This window comes from Miscanthus floridulus, chromosome 14 (genome assembly GCF_019320115.1).
Source record: "Miscanthus floridulus cultivar M001 chromosome 14, ASM1932011v1, whole genome shotgun sequence".
NCBI lineage: Eukaryota > Viridiplantae > Streptophyta > Magnoliopsida > Poales > Poaceae > Miscanthus > Miscanthus floridulus.
Window position 1 is genome coordinate 87,984,882 of NC_089593.1, and position 10,594 is coordinate 87,995,475.

General features: G+C 45.3%; 1 pseudogene; it reads left to right on the top strand.

The window, feature by feature from the left end:
- The first annotated feature begins 7,350 nt into the window (after positions 1–7,350).
- LOC136506099 (uncharacterized) overlaps positions 7,351–10,594 on the top strand; it is a 30,617-nt pseudogene continuing 27,373 nt past the window's right edge.

Genomic DNA, 10,594 nt, shown 5'->3' on the forward strand with positions numbered 1-10,594 from the left:
TCTTGGTTGATCCCTCGGAATAATCATTGGGGCTCTCATTTAGAACGTTGTGGAGAGATTCGGTCGGAAGAGGGGAATCATTCAAGAGCTAGTGAATAGCCACCATGTTGCCCATGGGCGTAGGCTGACCGGAGTTAGTCAGGTCGATCATGTAGAGGTCAGTGATGTGGTCGCGCTCGACGTGGTCGACAAAGTGGTGGTGGACGGCGTTTTGGTACGCAGATCCCGCACCCTTCAGCCCAAAGAGGTAGGGCCTCGATGGGTTCTCTAGCGGGGACTCATAGTCGGCCAAGCGTAGGCCGGTAGCGGGAAGTGGTTGGTGCGATGCCGTGCACTCCTCCAGAGCAGCCGTGATCACCAGATCAGAATCTGGTAGCCTCGAACAGTGTGCCCGAGCAGGTCTCTCGGTCATAGCGGCTTGGTGATCTTGGAGTGCAGGAGAATCATCACTCGCTCTAGATTGGTCTAAGACTGAATCCACGAGGAGCTAACATTCCATTAAGTGGTCTGTGACCCAATTGATGGATGCGATCAGATCATCATTGCTGATAGATCTCCTAACCTAGCAGTGGGGCGTCGGGATCGAAGATGTTGTTGCAGGTATTGGCGTGATTAGAGCAGGGTGGTCCTGCAACGCCTCCACGATCTCCCCGTTGTCGTCGGGGCCGATGATCCAGGTCATGGATCCAACCATAAAGATCTGGCCCGACTCGGGAAGGGCCATGGAGCTCGGAAAAGGTGACCATCTGGTTCGCCATGAATTCAGCAAGCACTCCCCCTACCTGGCGTGCCACTATTGATGAAATCTAGTCGGCAGTCTACTGAGGGGTATGTCCACGGTAGTAGATGAATCGATGGAGGTGCGCGTGAGGGAACCATATGGTGACACAGAACGCAAGAGATAATGATTAGGCAGATTCAGGCCACTGACTTGGCGTAATACCCTACGTCCTGTGTCTTTCGGTGGGTTGTATTGCGTATGATCAGATGAAAAGGAGGGGGGTCCCTACCCAATTTATATAGTCCAGGGGTAGGGTTACAGATCGATTGTTTCTATCCTGATCGATTTACAAGATAGAAAGTTATAGATATTACAGGATCTACCATATCCAAGCAGGTTTCTTAGATCATCGAGGATCTTCACGCAGTCTTGCGATGCACGCCGACCTACGCCGTGCTTCACGCGTCGTCGTCTTGTAAGCAGGGCCTCCACTAGTAGTGTGCCCCATGCGCAGTCTTGTGGGCTAGGCCTCCCCTAGCGGCTCGGCCCATGTACAACCCTGTGGGTATTGGGGGTCATACCGCGACAGTCCCTGGTAGTCGCGATGTGTAAAGCCCATGACATCTTGTTCGATTCCTTCCCATTGCTGCATCCACATGCTGTACGAGTGGGCTCAGGATGGCCTCAGGCGCGGGCGCTTCTTCCTAAGCGTGGGTGAGGCGGAGGTGCCCTCCAGTGAGGGGCAGAGGAGCTGGCGTCCATGCTCATCACTTGTTTGATGAAATGCCTCAAAGTTTTGACCTTATCAGCCCAAAGATGAGGTGATTCCATAATCCATACAAGGCAAACCAAGCAACCAAACCCATGTATACTTATGCAGGCTAAGCTAGCTAGTGCAACTAAACAAAGTGCATCTTGCATTGTCGTGCCCAGGATTTAGCTGTTCCGGCTTAGTTGGCTGGCCATGTCAGAGCCAGAACATGAACCAAACACACCCTATGTTTCTTCTTGACAAGTCCTCCGAGGGAGTATGCACTACGGGCCTATTTGGCATAGCTCACAACAGCTATGAGCTGTTGTGAGCTGTTTTTTTTGCCAAACACCCTTTTTCCAAACAGCTTTATGGGTAAAGTTGTTTTTCTTCCCCTCTCACAAAGGAATGGGATGGGAGAGAGCTTAAAAAAAGTAGCTTCTCCCAGCTTTAGCTGACACATGCGGGGCCCACCATAAAAAAGACTGCTTCTATCCAAGAAGAGAGAGAGGGAGAGAGAGAGAGCATGCTCTGGGGAAGGGCGCTGCCACCTGGGCGCATCTTGCCGGGGCACGACCACCATGGGTGTGGCATGCCGGAGTCATGGTCGTCGGAGTCACGACTGCCGTGGGATGCGTGGGGAGGTGTGGGCGGCGATGCCGCCAAGCCCGTCGCCGGGCATGGGGCGCGGCCGCCAGGCATGGGAGCTGGCGCGACTGTCGGGGGCACTCGCAGGCGCAGCCTTGGCTGGGGGCGGGCCGCGGGGAGGGGCGCGGGCCACCGAGAGAGGCCACCCTAGTGGCGCGGGCCGACGTGATGGGCACCGCCGTGAGCAGGAGCACCTCATCGGCGGTGATGGCGCATCGGATCTGCTCGAGGTTCACGACGATGGCGCGCTCGTAGCCCAAGACCGTGGACGGGTACACGAATAGCGGGTCGAGCAGGCGGAGGTCCCGCGCGGGGAGGTCGCAGCGCCGCATCACAGTGGCCTTGTCGATCTCCAGCTTCTGCACGGAGGCCGTGGCGGCCTCGACGCGGATCCGGCTGCGCGTGCCGCCGCCGTGCTTCTTGAGGTTGGGGACGTCGAGTCCCCCCGAGAAGCTGTGGCCGGCGAACCCCGGGGGAGTGGATGGGAGCGCGGGCGAGGAGGCCGACGCAGCGTGGGACGGGTACACGCGGTGGAGGAGTGGCTGCTTGACGGAGTCCCCAGCCGCGGCCCCACCGCCTTTGTTGCGACGCGTACGAAGCGAGAAAAAAAGAAAAAGAAAAAGCTAAGGGTATTATAGTAATTGTTCCTACTGAAACTGTTTTGGTCTCCCATGTGAAGTTGATTTGCCAAATATTTTTTTTTTAAAAATAGCTCAGCTTCATTTAGAGAGCTGCTCATGAAGCCATTTTGCAAAAGAACAACTTCCTTGGTGATGCTGAGCTGTGCCTAACATGCCGGCTTAGCCAACTTGAGAAGTCAGCCTACCTAGCCAACGTGGCAGCCTCGCTGCGTTAATCTTGGCCGTTGCGGTCCGTGCAAGCTAGCACTGGCTACTTGTCAGTGTGTGACCGTTTATGTGTCAAAAGGTTTATGCACATTGAGAGACTTTGCCCTTGTTTAGTTGAAGAAATTTAGATTTTGGGGTTACTGTAGCACGTTCGTTTTTATTTGACAAATAGTGTTCAAACATGGACTAATTAGGCTCAAAACGTTCGTCTCGCAATTTCCCACCAAACTGTGTAATTAGTTTTTCTTTTCGTCTACATTTAATGCTCCATACACGGACCGCAAACATTCGATGTGACAGGTACTGTAGCAACTTTTTGGAAGTTAGGGTGGAACTAAACAAGGGTTTTGTTCGTTTCATCCTAAACCTAGGCCTGACTTGTACATGCAAAATCCACTGCTCTCCCGCGACGCTCCAGCTCATAATTAAATATTTGCATCGGAAGACGAAGAGGAATCGCGACGGTCGAGCGGGCGCCCACATAACTATGTCGCCGTTCGTGCTATATTAATCACAAAGATGGCGCACACGCACGTCTTCCTGGCTACCTGATTGACCCGGCCGTTCATCGACCAGAACAAAACGCCAGAGTCCAAGAGCCGCATCGATCAGAACAATACCTGCAGTCTGCAGAGCTTGCAAGACAATGGCCTCGTCGTCCTCGGCGGAGTCGGCGAGGGCGCACGTGGAGCGAATCCGGCGGGAACGGTTCTACATCGGGCGGGACGAGAGGAACCCGCTGGCGGAGGACATACACCAGGCAGTCAGCTAGGAACTCTACTCCAAGGACGTCCATTTCCTCATGGAGCTCATCCAGGTATGCACACATCTACCTATACCTATTCCATTATATCGATCATTCTTGATTTTCTTGTACTACCTCCGGTCACATTTACTAGCTTATTTTCTTCTTGTTCTCGTCTTAACGTCATCTATATTTGACTGAAGGAGCGAAGGTACTATTTTCTTGAAGATGCACACACACATGAATACTTTGAGAAATTTTATTTGCATGTGCACAAATCAATTGGTTCACCAAGTTCATGTCTCGCAGCAGTAATTAAAATATGAACCCATATTTGTATGAAATCACATTTGGATTTTTTCCCTCATGGATAAGAATACATTTATGTCTTCAATTAGATTTACTATTAAAAATATTTCATAATAATCAAATAATATTTTATTCGGTACATGTTTGTAAATTTTTATATAAGCTACATGTATGTCTGTGCATTATATTAGGGCAATGAATTTTTGTCTATGTTTATGTCAACGCACGTGACTTGTGACAGAAACTGACATATTAAGAAATCTACAAATCTAATTACATAGGGGGCAACAATTTTTTGTCCACACCTACGACAACACACATGACTTGTGGCTTAGATAAATATTTTTTTTTACGGGTATAGATAAATATATTAAAAAAATCTACAAATCTAAGTACGTAGAAAATACGAAGCTTGTTTCATAATCATTATCACCTGTATCGTTCAGATCTATTCTATAAAAACCTAATAAAATTGGTTTCACTTTTTCTAATTAATACTTGTGTGATTTATTGTTATGAATTTTATATTACAAGTTTAAGTTGCTTTAACCATTTCAGAAAATAATAATATAATAAAGCTTTTTTCATTGGGAACCCTAATGGGCCCGTTGTTTCTTAGCTGCTGCATGCACGTACTGGCAAGTGGGGTGCAGACGCACGGGGCAATATGACAATAATCCAGTTTAGGTGTAGAGATTTGGTTAAACTTAGAATTATTTGAATTCTTCGCAAGTAAGAATTGTATTTTTTTTGACGAAGGGAGTACATTCTTAGACAAAGTGGGTCCAAGACAAACCTGTGTAACATGTGATTAGTCCACTCTAAGCATCTTTGTCCTTTTAAATTTAATCCTCAACGTTTCTCATTTAACGCCATCCTAATCATAAAGTACCTCTAAGGCCCCGTTCGCTTTCTGGGGAATGACCTCCAGGAAGAATTCCCGGCTGGATCGATACTTTCCTTTATATTAGCTTTCCAAGGTCGAAATCGTTCCTGGCGTCGAATCGGCTTAAACGAACGGAGCCTAAATCTTTCTCTCATCCCCATGTGTGTGTGTGTATGTATATTAACCACCTAGTTTTTAGTATGTCACATGAGTAATTTAGGTCTATTTCCACTCATTTCGCCAAGAAAAAACTATTCTTTTAGATACCTCATATTTTTTTCGAGAACATTTATAGATACCTCATATGTGATGGGAATATGGGATCATCATTCTCGTGGGCTATCTTTCCAGTCACGCGCGTTCCTACAGTTACCATCTCCCTCTTCTTCAAGCTCCGTCGAGTCTGACCGTCCATCCTAAAGACCCTCGCCGTCGCGGCCCCGCTCACCCAAGTCACCGCCAGGCAGTTTCAAAAAAAAAAAGTCACCGCCAGCCCGCACCCACCGCGCCGCCACCCCCAAGCGACGTTCGCCCCCACCTCTGGTGCCGGCTCGCTCGCTGTCCATTGAGCCGCCGGTCCGGCCACCGCCCCTTCTAAGGCCACCGGGCATGGAGGCCCTCCCCCAGAACGCTAACTGCCGCCGCGTCGTCCACCGCCCTCAGCGGCTCAGCCTGCCGCGACCTCGCCGTCTGCCCGCACTCCCTTAGGGCCTGTTATTAATACTAAAAATTAGCACCTAAAATTATTAGTACCGGTGGATCCAAATATACCTACTAATTATTAGGCAGAGAGCTGATTAACTATTAATTCTATTGGCAGATTTGAAGTTGTTAACATGTGTTAATAGTTCCTATGCACCTTCAACTCACTATGCAACTACCTATTAGCAAATTGATCCAAACAACCCCTACTAAATATTAGCTAGCTAAAAATTAGCAGCTATTAGCTATCTAATTTTTAGTGCTAATGGATCCAAATAGGCCCTTAATCTCAGTCCGTACTTTGCTTGCGTTGGCAACGCACGTTCGTCCAATAATGATTTTGGACGGAGATGAGAGGTGGTTTAGTATGGTGCTACTAAATATACGAGTTGATTAAGGAGTGTATTTTTCCTCTATATAAACCTAAAATTTGGTTTTAGAAGGTTGGATAGGAGGTCAATTGGACATGAGCTTAGTGCACCCGACAACCCGTGATCAGCTCACAGCAAACAGAGTGGTTTCGCTAATTTGCTTCATCATGTCAGGTTTGCTTTTGTGCTCTTCGCTGCCATGGTAATGATCTACCATTGTGTTTCTCCATGGTGCAAGCACGCAAACATCACACCGGGACAGCAGCCCACCAAGATAGGTCGCATGTCGCGCTGTGTATGTGAAATCAGTGGAAGTTTCTATACTTCCTGCAAGTTCTAATATCTTCCCTTCTACCATGTTTTGAAGCTTTGTTTGCTTTGCTCTAATCCAATCCCATCTTTATTTATTTGAGGAGTGGCAATACTGTCCTTTGATTGACAGTTCTATCTTCCACATATGCACAGCCATCTCTTGCTGCATGGGAGGTGTTTGATGAATTGCCTCTAAAGTAGTCTTTATTTCCTTGTCGACGAGCCAAATTTAAAAGAGGAGGATTACGATTCTTTGTGCATAGGATTGATCAGGCTTAAGATAGTTCCGTTGTGTCCTTTTAGCGTTTAGTGTTGTCGCTTGCCATAGAGATATTTTGGCAGCTGCTTTTGCAAAAAGTAACACAACAGAAAGATGGCTACTCTTTCATTAGGCGGAGATAAGGATAGAAATTAGGAGATTTGGTTGTGGCAGTATAGGTGGGCTCACAGGTGAGAGCCTTTATTTGGGTCTCATGGTGATGGTTCGTGGAGAACTTGGTCCTCCAATGGGAGCAGATGACTTGTGACCTAAATTGCCTAAAGAGCTTTTGGCTGGATTTTTGGCATAGTGATGATTGATGAAGGTAAATAAGATGGCTGTGGGTTTATGTCATGTGGTATTGCAATTGTTGGTTAAGTATGTAAATTTATATGAAAGAGAATGATGTCACAGGCATGGCTAGCAGGTCAGAACATCCAACCTATTTTGCCAGTGACCGTCAAGTTGAAGACATCTGTAGCTCTTATTTGTCAATGTCAGAACATATTATTTGATATGATGTTGTGATTAAAATATGTTGGGAACACTAGTGGTTAAAATTACAAGTTTGTCAATCTGCTCCATTTGTCACACAGATTATCCTTCTATCATTGCTGTAGAGAATGAAAATGATTGTAACCTAGTGGCCAACTACATGATAGTTTGTGCAAATGTGAATCAATATTAGTTTAATGTAGAATTAGCATCACTGTAACATTTTCATTATTGTTGAACTCGTGAATAGATGCTGCTACTTCATGGGAAATTTCATGCTTGGCCTAATCTGTTGAAATTTTTTAGAATGCTGAGGACAACAAATATCCATTGGATGTGTCGCCAGCACTGGAGTTTGTCATAACAGAAAAGGACATTACTGCTACAGGAGCTGGCTCGACACTTGTTGTCTTCAATAATGAAAGGGGATTTTCGGCAGCAAACATTGAATCCATATGTAGGATTGGCAGGTCAACTAAGAAAGGAAACAAACATCTTGGCTACATTGGTGAAAAAGGTACTCCCGTGCCATGAGAGTTAACTTTTGGTTTGGACTTTGGAGTACAAAAATGCCTGTTGCCTATTTTGCATTGGGTTTATGCAGCAAGTATGCAAGCATCTTCAATGACAGTAGAACTCAACATGCCTGTTCTGTTTTATTTTTTACTGTTATCTGAATCAGAAAATTTGTGGATGGTTTGACCTTTAGGAGTTCTAGTAATACTTGAATTTATTAGGGTTTAAGCATTTTCTCCTGCCAAATGGTCTTCAATCTGTCCCTTGAATTTTATATAAATTAATTCTACTTGAAGTAGCTTACTGTCACTTTTCTTCGTCTTGAAGACATGAGAGTTGTGTTTGTATGGTACAGAGAAAAAAGAGGAAGAACCCTGTACAAAGCAACCTGCTTAGCATACTGGCGTCTTCAACAATGATTTTGCCTTAACCGCAATAATCTGTGATTCTATAATTTCATGGAATTTGTAGTTCCATTGTAAGGTGTTGTTCTTAGAAAAACTAAGGCCTTGCATGTACAGTGTGGTCCTGCTTTATGTTGTGTTTCTAGTTCTTTTAAGCAAAGTAGCTAACAATAATCTTTCATTCAGGTATTGGTTTCAAAAGTGTATTTCTAGTTTCAAGTCAACCACACATCTTCGGCAATGGATATCAGATAAAATTCAATGAAAAGCCTTCAGCAGATTGTGATATAGGATACATTGTTCCTGAATGGGTTGATGGGAAGCCAAATATTGATGACATAAGAACAGTATATGGCCCTTCTAGGAGCCTTCCTACAACTATTACTATCTTACCTCTGAAGACTGATAAGATACTTGCTGTGAAGAAAGAACTTTCTAGCACACATCCTGAAATTCTTTTGTTTCTTTCAAAGATTAGGCAGCTCTCTGTCAGGGAAATGAACCATGATCCTAAGGCCAGTAGGATCAGCCAGATTTTGATCTCCAGTGAAGTGGACTACAGTTCGAGGAAGGACATAGATGCAGAGTCTTACACGCTTCATCTAGCTATGCAGGAAATTAGCAAGGGAGAAACAGAAGAGTGCACCTATTATATGTGGAAGCAGAAGTTTGAAGTCCAACCAGACTGCAGAATTCAGAAAAGGATGGAAGTTGATCAATGGGTAGTTACGTTGGTATTTCCTCATGGACAGAGATTAAGCAGAGGAGCAAAATCGCCTGGCGTATATGCATTCCTTCCTACAGAGATGGTCACTAATTTGCCCTTTATTATTCAAGCAGATTTTCTTCTAGCTTCATCCCGAGAGTCCATTTTATTTGACAGCCAATGGAATCGCGGTATACTTGAGTGTGTACCTTCTGCTTTTGTCAATGCTTTTGGAGCTCTTGAAATCGTCAAGGGATGCCCCACATTTTTCGCTCGCACCCATTTTCAGGTTTCTGCCAATTCAGGATTCTTCAATATCACTTTTTGGTAATGTCAGGCTGTCCATAAAAACCAAAGTTGAAGCTGAGGATATAATGCGTTGTGAATCATGAACTACACACAAGGTATTCTGCAAGCCCACTGAAGTCTCTCGGCTGGATAGTGCATTCTGGAGAATTTTGAATTCGGCCCAGAAGCAAGGAATCGGTCTGCAGAATCTATCTTCGTATGGTACTTTTGTCCTGAGCTCCTATCTTGACAACCAAGAATACGATGATGTATTAGAATTTCTAGGTATTGGATATGCCAACAAAGAATGGTACAGTAAGTGTATTGATGGATTGAATCTTGTGAAAGGAGTGTACCTTCAGATCTTATATTTTGTTGCTGGAAATTTGTATTGATGGATTGAATCTTGTGAAAGAAGTGTACCTTTAGATCTTATATTTTGTTGCTGGAAATTGGAAAGTCTTTTTTGGAACAAGTATGATGCTTATATCTCTCATAAAGTATGTGGATACCAACGGTCGATTGTCATATTCCAGTGTGCGAGCAGCACAAAGGTCTTTAAGGATATGCACAGCATCTAATTTGATCGACTTGTCTTGGCTTATTTCCTAGTCTATTCTTTTTGCCCCTAAGTACACAGAGGTCTCTGGATGCATTTTCTGGGGGAATACAGATGGACTGGCTTAGAAACATTGTGAACATGCAAATTTTGACTCCACACGAGTATGCTTCTACTGCATCCAAGGCACTTAACAAGAGTGGGTTAGCTCTTATTTACTGCCATTTTCTTTATCATTCACATACAAAAAAGTACATAACTGAGAGGATCATTGTCAACTTGTGCCAAGCATTGCCTGTGGTTGATAACTTCGGAAAGGTTATAAAACATAGAAAATCTTTGCTTGACCCTGCTGATGGAAGCAAGTGGGTTAGAGTAATTGGTACTAATCCTTGCCTCCTTGGAGATCTCAAGATTATGTTGAGCTGTCAGCAGATTATAGCTATTCAGGAAGATATGCCGGAAATTATACGTCTGAAGGTCAGCTCATAAAATTCCTGAGGACCTATGCACAAGCAGCTGATATACCATTTTTACGTCCTCCTAATTCCAGCTTCCCAACAGTATCGTCTCCTCTGGCCATCTAAAATGCACTTTTGCTGTTACAGTGGATCAGGAATTTAAAATTAAAAATAGTCCATCTGTTAGAGTATGGCAAGGGCCTATTGGGCCTGGGCTGGATGTATAGCCCATTAGTGTTAGGGTTAATTAGAAATAAGGATCGCTTGCTTAGGAGTCAAGTAAACCTCTCTATATAAGGAGAGGATATGTATCAATTTAATCAAGCAAGAATTAAAAAGGAAAACCCTTCCCTCTTGCTCGGCCGTGGGCAAACGCCCCGCGGCCGGCTCTCTCTCACCCTCGCAGCCCTAGCCGCGAACAGTACCCAAGGTACTGTAGCACCGCGGGTACTGTAGCGCGGAAGCCACCGCCGCTCCCCTCGACTCTCTCCTCTCAATCCTAGCAACCACATAACAATCTGGTATCAGAGATCTCTGGTTCGACCATGTGGTTCGATCATGTCCACCCGCCGGCCATGTCGATCCCGCTGCCCTCCACCACCGTGCCCCCGCT